This window comes from Poromitra crassiceps (assembly GCF_964638095.1).
Source record: "Poromitra crassiceps genome assembly, chromosome: 1".
Taxonomy (NCBI): Eukaryota; Metazoa; Chordata; class Actinopteri; order Beryciformes; family Melamphaidae; genus Poromitra; species Poromitra crassiceps.
The window spans coordinates 30735594-30751144 of NC_139623.1; positions in this window are offsets into that span (position 1 = coordinate 30735594).

Genomic DNA, 15551 nt, shown 5'->3' on the forward strand with positions numbered 1-15551 from the left:
ATAAAATAACTTTAAAATTAATTCTAAAATGCACAGGCAGCCAGTGGAGTGATGCTAAAATGGGGGAAATGTGCTCGTGCTTCCGTGTGCCAGTTAAAAGACGCGCAGCAGCGTTCTGTACAAGCTGGAGGCAAGCCACGGAAGATCCACTAACCCCAACATAAAGTGCGTTACAGTAATCCAGCCGGGTGGTGACAAAGGCATGGATGACAGCCTCAAAATGCTGCCTCTGGAGCATGGGTTTTATTTTGGCAAGCTGTTTTAATTGAAAAAAACTGGATTTAACCACTGCCTTAATCTGGCTATCCAGTTTTAAGTCAACATCAATTTTGACCCCTAGGTTTTTTACGATGGGTTTAACGTACTGGGCCAAGGGACCCAACTCAACCAGGGGGGTCACCGAGGAGCCACCGAACACCATGACCTCTGTTTTTTTGTCATTAAAATTTTAAAAGTTTAAAGCACATGTTTAAATGTTCAGTACATGCACAGTTTATATTGATTATGATTAACAGGGGCGGTTAGTTTTTTAGGCAGTTGTATTTCAAACACTTCCACCTTAATAACAGACACTAATGTAAATACAAAACCAAGAAATTAAAACCTACAATAGTAGGCTAACCATAATCTTAAACTATTAGCATAAGAATCTGAATCACTTTAAATGCCACCATTACATTTGAAGTTGATGTTGTGTCTATACACAAATATTCCACACAGTGGCATCATTGAGGCCTTCAGACTACAGTAGCTGCAGCAATTGAAGGAAGAAGTGCCAACTGAATTCATTTTGACATCCAATCCATGTGTGATCAAAAAAATCCTCAGAGGAAGATTGGTTAAAGATTGAAACAAATTTGGTTGAATCTGCATGGGCCAAATAACAATGACACATCACTGTTCTTTGGAGATAATAATGGCAAGATAGTTCATAAGTATATGAAAATATTTTCGTGGTAGTTGGACCTTTATAAATTAACTGGATCGGGAAAAAACAGCCTACATTTGAAGGTGGACTTTTCGTCTAAACAAGTGTCTACCTCATAGATACAGTATACCATCATCACATGCTTGATCTTACATAGGAATATTTCTGGTACTTGTTAAGAATATGCACAAATGTTCCACACGATGGCAGCATTGACCACTGTTTGGAGCCACTGGAAGCAGAGATGCCACTTTGTTTTATTCATTTTGAAGTGCAACTATTTTCTGTTTGATAAAAAGTTCTACATTAAGTCTCAGTGTAGGATCCAGTGTTGGGTCCCCATGAAGAGGAGATGTTCCTTTTTCTATTCACATTCTAGTCCCAACAAACATCTGTTCTATAAACATATATTGACTATCCTTTGGGACCAGAAAATTAACTATTTCAATGACAACAACATAACATAACATAACAACATAACATTAAAATAAAATGGAAGGTGACAACTTGAATCCCCAGGTTTTAAGTTATCCTTTATTGTCCACGTGGGGAAATTCATTCTCTGCATTTGACCCATCCTCTACTACTGTACAGGAATGGCGGGCAATTATTTTCCCTGGGGGGCCACATGAGAAACTCAGATTTTTGCTGGGGGCCAGAAATATGTTGTCAAATTGTATCACTAGATGAAATTATAGAAAACATACTGTGTACTTATTCTTCATCATGTATTATATTGAAAATCACTCCAAACAGCTAATTTGGGTCATCCATTTGATTGTTTTAGCATCAGAAGTAAAATGGTGTGGTTTGACTTAGACCTCCCAGGCCAGGCAGAACCATAAGGGCCGGTTCTCGCCCCCGGGCCGCATAATGCCCAGGTCTGCAGACTCTGCACTAGGAATCTTTGTAGAACTAGGGGCAGTGGGCAGCCGCAGTGCAGCGCCCAGGGACCAACTCCAGTTCTTTAGCCAGTGCCTTGGTGAGGGGCACTGACAGGAGTATTACCCCAACATACATGTTTTTGATGTGGGAGGAAGCACCACTCCGGAGCACCCGGAGGAAACCCCCGTGAACACAGGGAGAACATGCAAACTTCACACAGAAGGAACCTGGGACTGACCGGGTTTCGAGCCCGGGACCTTCTTACTGTGAGGCTACAGTGTTAACCACTGAGCCACCAAGTGATGTTTTAACAAATTTCAATAATGAAGGCTACTTAGCAGCCAACGCCCAGTTCAGGTCATATCACAGTGCATGCCCCATTTCATTCAGGTTGTCTAACCCATTCATTGTTAGGCTCGCCCCTTTCATTCATGCTGTCTCCTCATCCATTCAGTTTCCCAAATTCCCACGCTGCGGGCCAATATAACCAATAGGCCCAAGCTATTCCTTTCCTGCTGAGCCAATCACCTAACCAGCATAGTATATCAGAGTCCATGTTTTACTCTGTTTGCTATGTGCTGTGTCATCCTCAGTTGCTGATCATCATCGCTGAAGCAGTTGTTTTCGCCCCACCTCCTCCCCTGACCACTACCATCATCATGACTCCTGAAGAATTCCCTATGGTGGATTTCCTATCCTATTCTTCACTGACGACACCCTCTCATCATCTCAGGAGAGCGTCATCATATCATGGAGTTATACGCCAAAATTAATTTGTTGTATCATTAAATCTTGTTAAACTTTCTACTAGTCTCTCATTATTGAAATATGTGAGCAAACCACATCTTCTTTACAGTGAATATATGAATATACTTTTTGCAGTTCGTGAAAAAGAACCCTACTAGGACATGTAGATTCACTCAAGCAGATAAAGAGTGGTGGCTCCGAAATCGACCAACAATCAACACAGATGAACCAGAAATTCAATGTATGACAATAATAATTAGGCCTACTGAATAACGCAGACCACTGGAGAATTAAAAAGGCATCAAATACAGAATCATTCTATTTGTATACACATAACACAAAAGAACATAGAAGGCTTATAAGAAGTGTGATAGGCCTCAAACACTAAATATCAGATCCAAAATCAAGATCACGTGTTACAGGAGAGAACTTAGTGAGCCCTAGGGAGGCACACCTCCATGTTTGCTGATATTTGTTTGCGTATGTATGAGATTCTTGTTTTTTGACTGATTTACTTTAAACATAATTTCTCCTTTATAAAGTTTTCTATTTAAAAATAATATTGCTACCAAGAATCTCTGCAGGACTTAAATCCCAGGCAAGGTGAGGTTAAGCTGCCAGCTGCCAGGAAACCAGCTGACCTGATAATACATTCTGCAATAGTTACAAAGTAATTTTCCAAAGCGAACAGCAATGAGTTCAGTTGAATACTAGGTCACCATGTCATCACCATTACCATCAATTAGAGGTAATAGTCTGAGTGAGAACAGTTGACTACCAGTGCCGTTTTTAACCACATCAGTGTTTAATCAGCTGAAGAGGACTTTACAGCTTAGCTGCTTCAGGATGGCTGACATACTTAGACATTTTAACAATCCGAATGTGTGCGCAAATGTATATTTTTTTAACATTGAATTAATTAAGCAGAAAAGGTGCAGCGGTAGATTCCCTGCTTACCAACCCGAGGGTCACATGTTCGAGCCCCCGTGTTACCTCCGGCTTGGTCCATATAGGCACAATTGGTCTGCAGGTGCAGATCACGCGAGAGACGGAGGGTTTCCCAGAGCTGCAGCTCCACCTGCTATTGGTCAAGCTGCGGGATCACTGGACAGACGACCTGTCAATCACACCCAAACCATAGTTTTTTCTATCGTCTATTTTACTCTAAACAGGTGAGTTATAAAAACGGGGTTGAACGGGAACAACTCCCCTTTGGGTGCAGCCTCAAGTGGCCATTCGAGGAACTACAGCTTTCAGTATCACTTTTGCAGCTTCCTCTTCCAAACCCCAAGCTAGCCCACTGGTTAAAACCCTTTCATCTTAAAGACATAAAATATGCAGTTTGCAACAGTTTCCCTCAAGAGTTGATATTATTAGCCGCTTTCACACCGGCCTTGAAAGCGGTAAATGTTACGGAATATGTGATCCACGCCTCCGATGTGAAAGTGGTGAAAGCGGATTGGTGGATAATTGTGTTACGTCTTTCGTTCCGCCAGTGGAGGTAGTCATAGCGCCGTATCACCCTCCACTCCGCCTGCACCTGAAAGGCTAGGAGCTGCGATACGGAACAACCTACTATCAGAAGATAACCAAAGCATATCTGCAGTCTGTTTCGCCTGTTGTGCATTAATAGACTCCTTGGTTATAATAATAATCTATCTCGCAATAGGTGCGCACAGAGAAATCCATCTGTCCATTGGCAGCCTTCTTTATGCACAGCTGCAAAATTATCTTCAACTCCCCAGAATATATTCATGCATCCGCACGCAGTACATCCTCTCATAATAATGCAGGTGGAATATGAAGATTTCTCGGCAGCCTATCTTGTCTTGGAGAACACTTTAAATGATTAGGCTACCAGTTTCTGCATTGTCGCATATTTGGGTGAGCTGTCAACTGTCATCTTTTCTCTTTGATGTCTTAACGAGCAGCTGTTGAGAGCTGCTGCACATAGGCTACATGGCAATGTTTTGGTTGGTGACCAGCATCATTTTAATTTGTCGGACTTTGATTAATTATAATAATGAAACTCAGCGTCCATCATTCACCCTCGTTTTAATCCGGGAGGGGTGGATGGCTGGATGCTATCTGAAAACGCACTCCGAGGCGGAAATATGCCTGGGCTGCTTGGTCTTGTGTGAAAGCAATTTCTGTGGCAAGGCTGCCGGCGTTGCGGGCCTTCTGAACTGCAATATTGCGCGATCTGTGTGTGAAAGCGGCTATTGATTGATGATAGATCATCTGTATTGCTAAGCCATTTGCATGAGAAAAGGTATGAAAGGGGCGGGGCCTGTCAGTAGGTCTTGTCAACCCGTTCTCACTCCAGGGCGTCAAATTGTCATGACCCCTCAGAGGCATATTCCGAGGCCAAAGGTACGCTTAGCATCCCCGACTTACAACTTCGAGAGAGCTGGTTCGAACCATAGACATAAATAATATGGACGTAGCTATCCCATTAAATTTCTTCTCCCTGGCGGAGTTCAAACGTTGGCCGTCACCATCTTGATTTTTCGTCAACAGAGTGGGAGGGAATGGGTTGAGTCCTTCCGCACCTCACGTGAGATGGGAGTTTCCCAGAGCCGCAGCTCCTCCTGCTATTGGTCCGTGATCGGCAAGCTGCGTGATCACTGGACAGGCGATCTGTCAATCACCCCCTTTTCTATCATCTATTTTACTCCAAACGGGCGAGTTATATAAAAAATTACCCCCCCTACAGTTATGAAAAGGTTAAATTAGCTATATAGATCAAAACCGTGTTTCGGTCCAGGCTTAAAGATGTTTAATTACTGTTACAAACTGGGGCATTTTAACAGGAACGACGGGAGTTCTGAGTCCTGCCTCAAGTGGTCATTTGAGGAATTACAGCTTAAACAAAGACTCCCACATCTTCAGGGGAAAGGGGGTGGGCTTGCCCACTGCATGGTTTGAACCCTGACCCAAACCCTAACCCCAACCAACTTGCTTTTGTTGCCTAAACCTAACCATTGTTTGACTTGCCTAAACCCAACAAAGTTGTTTTGCTTAACTAAACTTAACCGGTGATTCGAGCCATGGCTGCCGCGACATGTTACCGGGCCAAACCGGAAGCCCAGGCTCCTGCGACTCGCTCGGGTCAGTAACCACTAACCAGCAAGTAGCAGTGGCTCCTCCGAAGCGGGGGCAAGGGAAGAAACCAGGAAGAGTTACCATGTCTGTGCTGGAGGAACGTGTGCATCCAAATGAAAGAGTATGGAATATGCCAGACAGGGGTTGTGACAAAGCAGCAGAATTTGACTTCCTGGGAATGAAAACGTGTTTCGTCTTGTTTGCTTTCACCTTTGACCTGAGGTACCCAAGATTCAAGATCCCTTTTAATAGCCATAGTGAGTAATCAGATTACAAACGACTTAGTGCAAGTATGCAGCACAGCGATCACATCAATAGTTGAAGATGGAGCAAACAGAAAACAATCTCATATTATAAATTATAAAGTGCAAAGTAAGTTTAAAGTGACACATAATGGGGGTGGGGGTAGGGTTGGGGGTTAGTGTCCATGGCATAATGTCGATGGGGGGGACCCCAGTCTTTGCAGAGCCAGTTGTGCTCAGGAAGGGGGGGGGGCATGACGAAGTCCTGCTTTGTGGGGGCTTTCGGGTCTTATTCACCTTATGTAGCCATGCCCATTTGACCCGATTGTGTGCTTGTGTCACGACTTCCGGCTAAAAAAAGAAAAAGGCCGGCTGCTCCAATATCATCAAACTCTGAATTAACTAATAATTTAGCCAATAGACTACTTGCACAACTCCACTACTTCCTGAAATGAGTAGGGCATCTTGGTTTCCTGTCCTACACTATTGGATGAACTGATTAATGTCAGGTGTGCCTGATCACTGTTGTTGTGACTGCAGCAGTCAGGCACACCTGACATTAATCAGTTCATCCAATAGTGTAGGACAGGAAACCAAGATGCCCTCTCATTTCAGGAAGTAGTGGAGTTGTGCAAGTAGTCTATTGTATGTAACATACCAAATAAAAGCAAACGGCAATATCTAAGAATGCAACGCCATGTAACTGGCTCGTTAATTCTCGCATTCCAGGGAATTACGTTAACATCTGCGGGTCTTATGTAAGTGGCTCGCGCTGCGCTCGGAGGAGAGAAAACCATCTGAAGCTTTCTTTGTTACAAGAAAGTGCTCGTCATTGTCGACGATAACGTTATCTGACCTGGCAGTAGATACTCCGCTTGCTTGCTGTGTACCGAGCTCAAAGTAGTAGGCTACGTTCTTTGTTTTACATTAGGAAAAATAGGAAAAAGAAAGAGAGAGCTAGAATAGCATTCTATAAGGATCCATTTAGATTTGTGAAGTCATTGTTTAGTAAGGAAAAGAATGGTAGCCTTATGGTACCTAAGCAGAAGCTTTAGGAATATTTGGAGGAGGTTCACAAAGATAGGGAAAGGTTTAGAGAGATGACAGTCCCAGCTGCTATTCCACCTATTGGTGAAATAGAGAGCCAGTGTGATGATAGCCCACCAAGGTGGAAAGAAGTTCAAGAAGTAGTGAGACGTGCAAGGGCCTCTTCAGCCCCGGGTCCTAATGGAGTCCCCTACCGGCTGTATAAGAGTGCTCCAGATGTGTTGCAGTTTCTATGGAAGCTGATGAAGGTAGTCTGGAAGAAGCAGGTTATTCCTAAGGCGTGGCATAGAGCAGGGGGAATCTTCATTCCTAAAGAAAGGGACTCGTTAGAGATAAGTCAGTTTAGACCTATCAGTCTACTTAATGTTGAAGGGAAGGTTTTCTTTAGTGTTGTGGCACAGAGGCTGTCTAGTTATCTAGAAAAGAATAGGCTAATAGATACTTCGTTGCAAAAGGCTGGAATTCCCGGCTTCTCCGGGTGCTTAGAGCACACCAGCATGATCTGGCACCAAATCCAGTCAGCTAGGCGTGAGAAGAGAGACCTGCATGTAGTATTCTTGGACCTGGCTAATGCTTTCGGGTCAGTGCCGCATAGTCTGTTATGGGAGGCCTTTGATTTCTTTAGAGTGCCAGGTAGTATAAAGAGCTTAGTTAAAGCCTACTTCTTAGATATTCAACTCTGCTTTACCACAGCAGAGTACACTACAGCTTGGCAGCAGCTGGAGATAGGCATTATGGCAGGGTGTACAATTTCCCCATTAGCTTTTACCATGGCAATGGAGATCATTATTAGGGCTTCAAAATGGGTAGTGGGTGGAGAAAGGCTGCAGGGAGGGCTGCGGCTCCCTCCAATTAGGGCATACATGGATGACATGACGACTATGACGTCAACCGCTCCATGTACTAGCAGATTGTTGGATAAGTTAAATAGTAATCTGCAGTGGGCTAGAATGAAAGTGAAGCCAAGTAAGTCCAGGAGTATTTCAATCATTAAAGGGAGGGTAGTAGGTAAGAAGTTTGTTATAAATGATGAGGTGGTGCCTACAGTCTTAGAGAAACCAGTCAAGAGTTTGGGAAGATGGTATGATGCAAGTCTCAGTGATAAGGGACAGTTTGAGGAGGTGAGGCAGGAAATGATTCAAGGTATTTCAAGTATAGACAAGTCAGGGCTCCCAGGAAAGTTAAAGTTGTGGTGTTTGCAGTTTGGATTGTTGCCTCGGTTGATGTGGCCACTGACAGTGTATGAGGTTCCCCTTTCAAAGGTAGAAAAGCTTGAAAGGATGATTAACTCATTCATTAGAAAATGGCTCGGAGTCCCACGCTGCCTAAGCAGTGTAGCCTTATATGGGAAAGGCATATTGGAATTGCCATTATCTAGCCTGACAGAGGAGTTCAAGTGTGCTAAGGTTAGACTGGAAATGACTCTGACTCAGTCAAAGGATCCAGTGGTTAGGAGTGTAGCGCCCACAGTTAAAACAGGGAGGAAGTGGAACCCAAAGGAGGCAGTACAGCAAGCACAGTCAGCTCTTAGACACAGGGATATCATAGGTCAGGTGCAGCATGGGCGTGGAGGCTTAGGGTTGTGCATAGGGAAACCTGTGTGGAACAAGGCATCAGTAATAGAAAAGAGGAAGATGGTAGTTGAAGAAGTACATAGGCAAGAGGAGGCAGTAAGATGTACTAAGGCAGTGTCGCAGGCAAAGCAAGGACAGTGGGTGAACTGGGAGAGTGTAGAGAAGAGAAAGTTGAAGTGGAGAGAGTTGTGGAGCATGGAGGCCAGCAGAATTAGATTTATTCTAGGGGCTACTTATGATGTGCTGCCATCTCCCCAGAACTTAAATCAGTGGTTGGGCGAGGATGGTGCCTGCCCGTTGTGTTCTAGTGTATGTACATTGAGGCATATACTGTCAGGGTGTAAGGTCAGTCTCTCCCAGGGGCGATACACCTGGCGTCACAACCAGGTGTTGAAATGTTTGGCAGCTGCAGTTGAGGAAAAGCGGCCAGAAGTAAATTCTCTAGTTGCTAGCAAAGAGACTAGACAGATCAAATTTGTACGTGAGGGAGAAAAGATTAGACCAATTAAGGTCAGGCACAAGTTAGGGCAGCTAAGTGTAGGTGGAGCCTGGGAAATGAGGGTTGACTTGAATGAACAGCTAGTCATCCCAGCATATATAGTTAGCACCCGGCTACGTCCGGACTTGTTACTGTGGTCTGAGGTAGAGAAGAGAGTTTATTTTATCGAACTCACAGTCCCGTGGGAAGATCGAGTTGAGGAGGCTTATGAGCGCAAGAAAGCTAGGTATGCTGAAATGGCAGCAGAGGCAGAGCAGCGAGGTTGGAGGGCTCGAGTGCGGCCTGTAGAGGTGGGCTGCCGTGGTTTTGTGGCAAAGTCCGTTATTGCCTTACTAACTGAGTTGGGCATTCGGGGACGGAGCCTGAAACTTGCGGTTAGCAACATGTCTCAGGCAGCAGAACGAGCAAGTGAATGGCTGTGGTTAAGGAGGAAACATGCTAGCTGGGGAGCTCGCTAAGGTCAGATTGATTGTTTGTTGTTGGTCATGATTAACGGTCCGCATCAACAGGGCTGAATCATTGACGGTGGTGGTGTAGTTAGGGATTGTTTGTTGTTGGTCATGATTAACGGTCCGCATCAACAGGGCTGAATCATTGACAGTGGTGGTGTAGTTAGGGATTGTTTGTTGTTGGTCATGATTAACGGTCCGCATCAACAGGGCTGAATCATTGACAGTGGTGGTGTAGTCAGGAATGTCATACCGAACCGACCTGGATAGCTAGGCTTAGATAGTGAGGTAATATGCAGTTGTGCGGTGGTAACATGGAGGGGGGTGTTTCCAGGACGCTGGATTATACCGTTAAGCCTTCTTGAGGTGTCGTGGGCCTAACTTAACGAAACGTCGATGAAGGAAGGTGCCCACTTGAAAACCCCAATGACATGCTTCATACTGCTGTTGGCTAGGGTAGGTAACTGGTGATTTGTGTCTTGTTTATTAGTTTGTTAGCCTGTTAGCTTGTTTTATTCTGGATTGGGCTTCTAAATGTGTTTTTCCTTGGATTTTGGCACAAGGGATAGTAACATCTTGTCCTGTGTATTAATTAATTACCCCCTGCACTGTCCGCTACAAAAACAATTTTCTTCTTCTGACATTCTTTTGTATTTCGCGCCGTGACCAGCGGAAGTGTTAACACAACCCGGAAGAATTTGGCCCACCCCCGTGTATGAATAGAGATCCAAAGTCCTTCCACTCCCGGTCGGGCCTACATGCACCAGCGTCTGAAAAAATATGAATGGTGGTGAATGGCGAGAGACAATAATTTTTCTGATCCTGTTTGAATTGTGCCATGAGGTAAGGTACACATAATGATATTTGTCAATTTAAAAGATAATCTTGCAAGTCAAGAAAGGCGCAGTTTGTCATACAACTGTGGCACTATATAAGTTATAAATCAGAAAAACTACACACAACCAGTCGCATAAGTGACGTCTCTCCCGCCAGGCCATGTTGGTGTTGGTGGGAGACTGCGACACTGTATATTGTGCGAGACAAGAGATTCATACAAAACTAAATGTTACATTTAGTAACTACATTTAGCATTTAAGTACATTAAAGTACATTTAGCCTAATTATGCAAAAAAAACAAAGTAGCCTATCATAACTACGCAGACGACACTCAGTTGTATATAACTCTTTCCTCAACTGACTATGCCCCATAGAATCATTGTGCCAGTGCATTGATCAAATAAATAACTGGATGTGCCAGAATTTCCTACAGTTAAACAAAGACAAAACAGAGGTGATTGATCGTCTTTGGCCCCAAAGAACAAAGGCTTAAAATCACTGCACGCCTTGAGTCTCGATCCCTGAAGCCTAAGGATCAAGTCAAAAATCTTGGCGTTATTATTGATTCCGATCTCAACTTTAACTCCCACATTAACACATTGACTGCCAGCCGTTTTTTTTTTGCTGTAGGTAGCTTTTGCCAAGCCGTTTTTTTGAGGATTCTGGCTCATTTTACAAGAGCCGAGGATTCTTTTCTGCTTGGAGTTTGTCAACACAAAGTTCACAAAAGTACTAATAGAATGTGTGCTTTCTCTGTCTAAAAGAGTTAGTTTGTAGAGTTAGTAGTTATGTAGATATTAGCCGTTGAGTACAGCATGGTTTTAGCGTCTGAGAGTGAAAGCTGAGATAATCGCAGTTTTGTGAAATTCAATCAAACAGGCAGAACAGTCACTTTAACCATTTATTTTTGGCATCAGTGAGAGATCAGACATCCAAACAATATAGTTCCGAACGCCCTCTCCTTCAACTCCTCCCTCCGTGGGCGTGTCTAGTGGCTTTCAGCCTGCGTTTGTCACAAGCGAGTGCTCTGCTGCTGCTGCTGCTGCTGCTGCTGCGAGTTTGAGCAGCCTCCCTCCCTGGCAGCGAGTTTGAGCAGCCTCCCTCCCTGGCAGCGAGTGTGGATAGGTCTCACTCGTCTCTTGGGTTTGAGAGCCCCGATGAAGCCCCGTGCGACTCTAGGCTTTATGCTGCCCACCCAGTCCATTTCTGGAACCCCCCACCGCAGCAGCGCGAAAGCGCCCCCGCCTACAGTATGAGAATGAGGCTCGTTCGTTTCTGACTGTAAAATCGCCAAGCCATTTCCTTGAGAATGGAGGAAGCAGCCGCGGGAGGCGGCTGCTTTTGGTTGACTTTCTCTCTGTCGGGAGAGGACCGTCGCCACCTAGCTGGTCGGTAAAATAGATTATACACATTCAATACTTCCAATATCTCCATAGGAGACGCGGGGGGCATTGATCCACGTAGCACCGTCAAAAAAAAAATCGATTAAACGTATTAATACGTCGCTGGCAGTCAACCGTTGGATTATTTTTGACGTATTAATACGTCAATGGCAGTGAACGTGTTAAGTCAATCAGAAAATCAGCTTTTTATCATCTTAAAAATATAGCAAGAATTAGGGGATACATGTCCAGACAGGATCTAGAAAAACTAATTCACGCCTTCATCTATAGTAGGTTAGACTACTGCAATAGCCTTTTCTCTGGTCTCTCCAAAAAAGAACTTAGGCAACTTCAGCTCATTCAGAATGCTGCTGCTAGAGTTCTAACGAAGACTAAGAAAGCTGATCATATCACTCCAGTTCTTAAGTCCTTACACTGGTTGCCAGTGTGTCATAGAATAGATTTTAAAATACTGTTATTAGTCTATAAATCACTTAATGGCCTAGGCCCAAAATACATAGCTGAATTGCTCCCACGCTACGAACCGTCTAGAACTCTTAGGTCAACAGGGTCCAGCTTATTAACTGTCCCTAGGATCAAATCAAATCACGGGAAGGCTGCATTTACCCACTATGCTTCTGCTAGCTGGAACAAATTGCCTGAAGACCTCAGATCTGCCCCAACCTTACTTACTTTTAAAAATAGACTAAAGACTTATGTTTACCGTCGCTTTTAACTGCTGACAGCTACTATGCAAACCCAATGAGTCCTCTATAAGTTTTTAGCTCTTTTTGCAACTGCTGCGCCTGTTGCTTAATGCACTTTTTATACTCTTTTTTTAAGTTTTGTTGTGATGCTTTTAAATGTCCATTTTATTCTCTTCTTTTCTTTTCCTGTCAACCATTTTATGTGAAGCACTTTGAATTGCCTTTGTGTATGAAATGTGCTATACAAATAAACTTGACTTGACTTGACTTGACTTGACATTTCTGTTTTATGACAAACTGCGGGTTTCTTGACATGCAGTTACCTTTTAAATAGAGGAAAAATCACATGTGTACTTGTATGTTTATTTATATAGAGGAAAAATCACATGTGTACTTGTATGTTTATTTATTTAAAAAAAGGGACAGTGCACATTAATTAACATGAGCACCTACAGTAAGTCCATCATGTAAATGTGCCAGCTTTGGCCATACAGGCTAATTTTCATCTGCAGTCCCTGGCAGGCTGAAAAAACATGACCACATGCCGGAGTACATGGACACATGAGCAGACAAAAGCATAAAAGAACTAGGCGTTTGTGTCCTATGAGACATGACTTCATGGCACAAATCAAATGGTATCAACAAAGTACTGTCTCTCGGCCTTTCACCACCACTCATATTTTTTCGAGGCTGGTGCGTAGCTGAAGTAGGCAGTGAGTTTGGCTCTGTATTTAATGGATGGCAGTTGGGTAGAAGCTGTCCATGTGACGAGAGGTTCTGGTATTGCCAGACATCAGTCTTCTGCCATGGGGGAGGTAGCAATCATACAAATGGCAGTGCAGTGGTTAAGACCCGCAGCATTAGACCTCTGTGCGCTGCTCTGGTGCTACAGACTGACCTCCTTGTGAGAGTAGGTGGGTTTGTTCTGCTCTGGTACTACAGACTGACCTCCTTGTTAGAGTAGGTGGGTTTGTTCCTGCTACAGACTGACCTCCTTGTGAGAGTAGGTGGGTTTGTTCCTGGTCACTGAGCTGGATTAGAGGTGACAGCACAATCTGTTTCACCCTAAATAGGATTTGAGTTCAGGGTCCTTTGACCGACCCCATCACATAGGAACAAGTGAATACATTTATTTAACATTGTACTTGTGTAGGTGATCATTTTGTGTTGCTGCTTGTGCGTCTTAACTGGGCTGAGTGAAAAAGCAATGGTATCAACACGTGTTGTCTGACATCGTCTCTCTGGTATCAACACGTGTTGTCTGACATCGTCTCTCTGGTATCAACACGTGTTGTCTGACATCACCTCTATCCTCTTTAGCTACATGATCTCAATCCTCCTTCTCTGTTTCCTCTAACACCTTCTCAATCCTCTCGCCTGAAATGTACCCATTTTTTCTCTCTTTCTCTCTCTCCCACTGCTTGTTCTGGGTGCAGCTATGTTGCAACAATAATTCTGTATAGATTTGAATTGATCTTTAATAATATTTATGATGAATCACGTTGTACATTGTATAGTTGTATAGTCTAAGTCAATACAGTGTGTCACTGCAACAACCCCCCTCCTTGTACTGACCTAGTTCAAAGATGATGTCAATCTTCTTTCAGTGTCATACTCTTAGACACGTAGATAATCCACTTTTGATCTGCAGTCTACTTCCTAGCAGCACTGTCACTCATTCCCTCACTCCAAAGCTACTGTAACAAATCACCTTCAACAAATTGTAGTTACTTAATTTTGCTATCTCAACCTATATCGAGTGGACCTATCTGTTAATAAATATAGATACTAGGATAGAGAAACAAGAATAGTAGGATAAACATCAGCGAAGTAATTAAAGCATTAAAGTAAATAATTCTGTCTGTAATTTTGATATTTCTGAGATGTGCTCCTTGAAACCAATCATAAATTCTATGGAAAACAGGACAAGTTGAATATCTTCTGAGCTAGCAAAAAGCTCACCTCTGCTGCTGAGTTACACTAATAGCTTCTGCCAAGTTGCTCCCTCTGCTAATGTCAGCACTAATCCTCACCAGCTAACGAACTATCAAGCAGGATTTCAAGTGCAGAGTAAACCTCGACCTGATCCCCAACCTTTTCAACACAGCGGGAGCCAGAGTGAGAAGGAAGGGGAGAACAGGACAGAGATGATCTCCATATCTTCTAGTTGATGGCAGAACATTCAAGTGGCAACGAAGAAAAGTAACTATATGGTGGATGCTGCATTGGTGGATTTAATTAATTGCCTTCAAGCCCTCATTTGACTCATTGCAACATAGAAAAGGTAAGGTGAGTAATGCTTTATATATCAACACAATATGTATGCCTTTGCCTGGATGTAAACAAAAAAAAGTTGTCTTCAAATAAAACATGTTGAAGTATTGATTTGACTCATTGAAACATAGAAAAGGTAAGGTGACTAATGCTTTATATATCAACACAATATGTATGGCCTTTGCCTTAATGGAAAAAGTATTCTTCCATTAAAACAGGTTGAAGTATTGCATAAAGATCTAATTAACCTCTTTATCTGTTTTATAAGTTATGAAAAGACAATAAGAGTATGTAAGAGGAACACAGACAGAGTTGAGTTGAATTGTTCCATTTGGTAATGCCCCAAATGTTTTGGTACAAAACCTTGTACTAGCCTGGCTTTGGGAAACCTTAGCATTTGCACATTTGCCAAATTCAAATGATACCCCCCCCCCCCCCCCCCCCCCCCCCCCATAACACGAGTGCCAAAATCCCCATGAAGCAACTACTATATAATTGGCTTAAACTTAATAGGCTTAAATAATAGGCTAAAATGTAACAACTCATTACACACATTACATGTATTTAAACAAGCAAATCTAAAAATGGATGTTAATTAGTATGGCAGCCATTAGCATAAAAATAAATCTCTGGTATCAACAGTCAGTGTAAATTGGATTATGGAGAATCAGGAAAGCAGCTATGCAGCCAACAGTATCACTTTCAGTGCTTATAGGTCCAGACATATTTTTAAAGCAGACTATTAAAGGAAAGTCCACCTTAAAACATGTTAACATGGTAAAAAGAAAAAGAAAAAAAGGGGGGGGGCGTGCATGATGTATGTTTTTCCTGTCATTTTGTTGTTTGCTGGTGTATTTTTCTTGTGTAATGTAAAC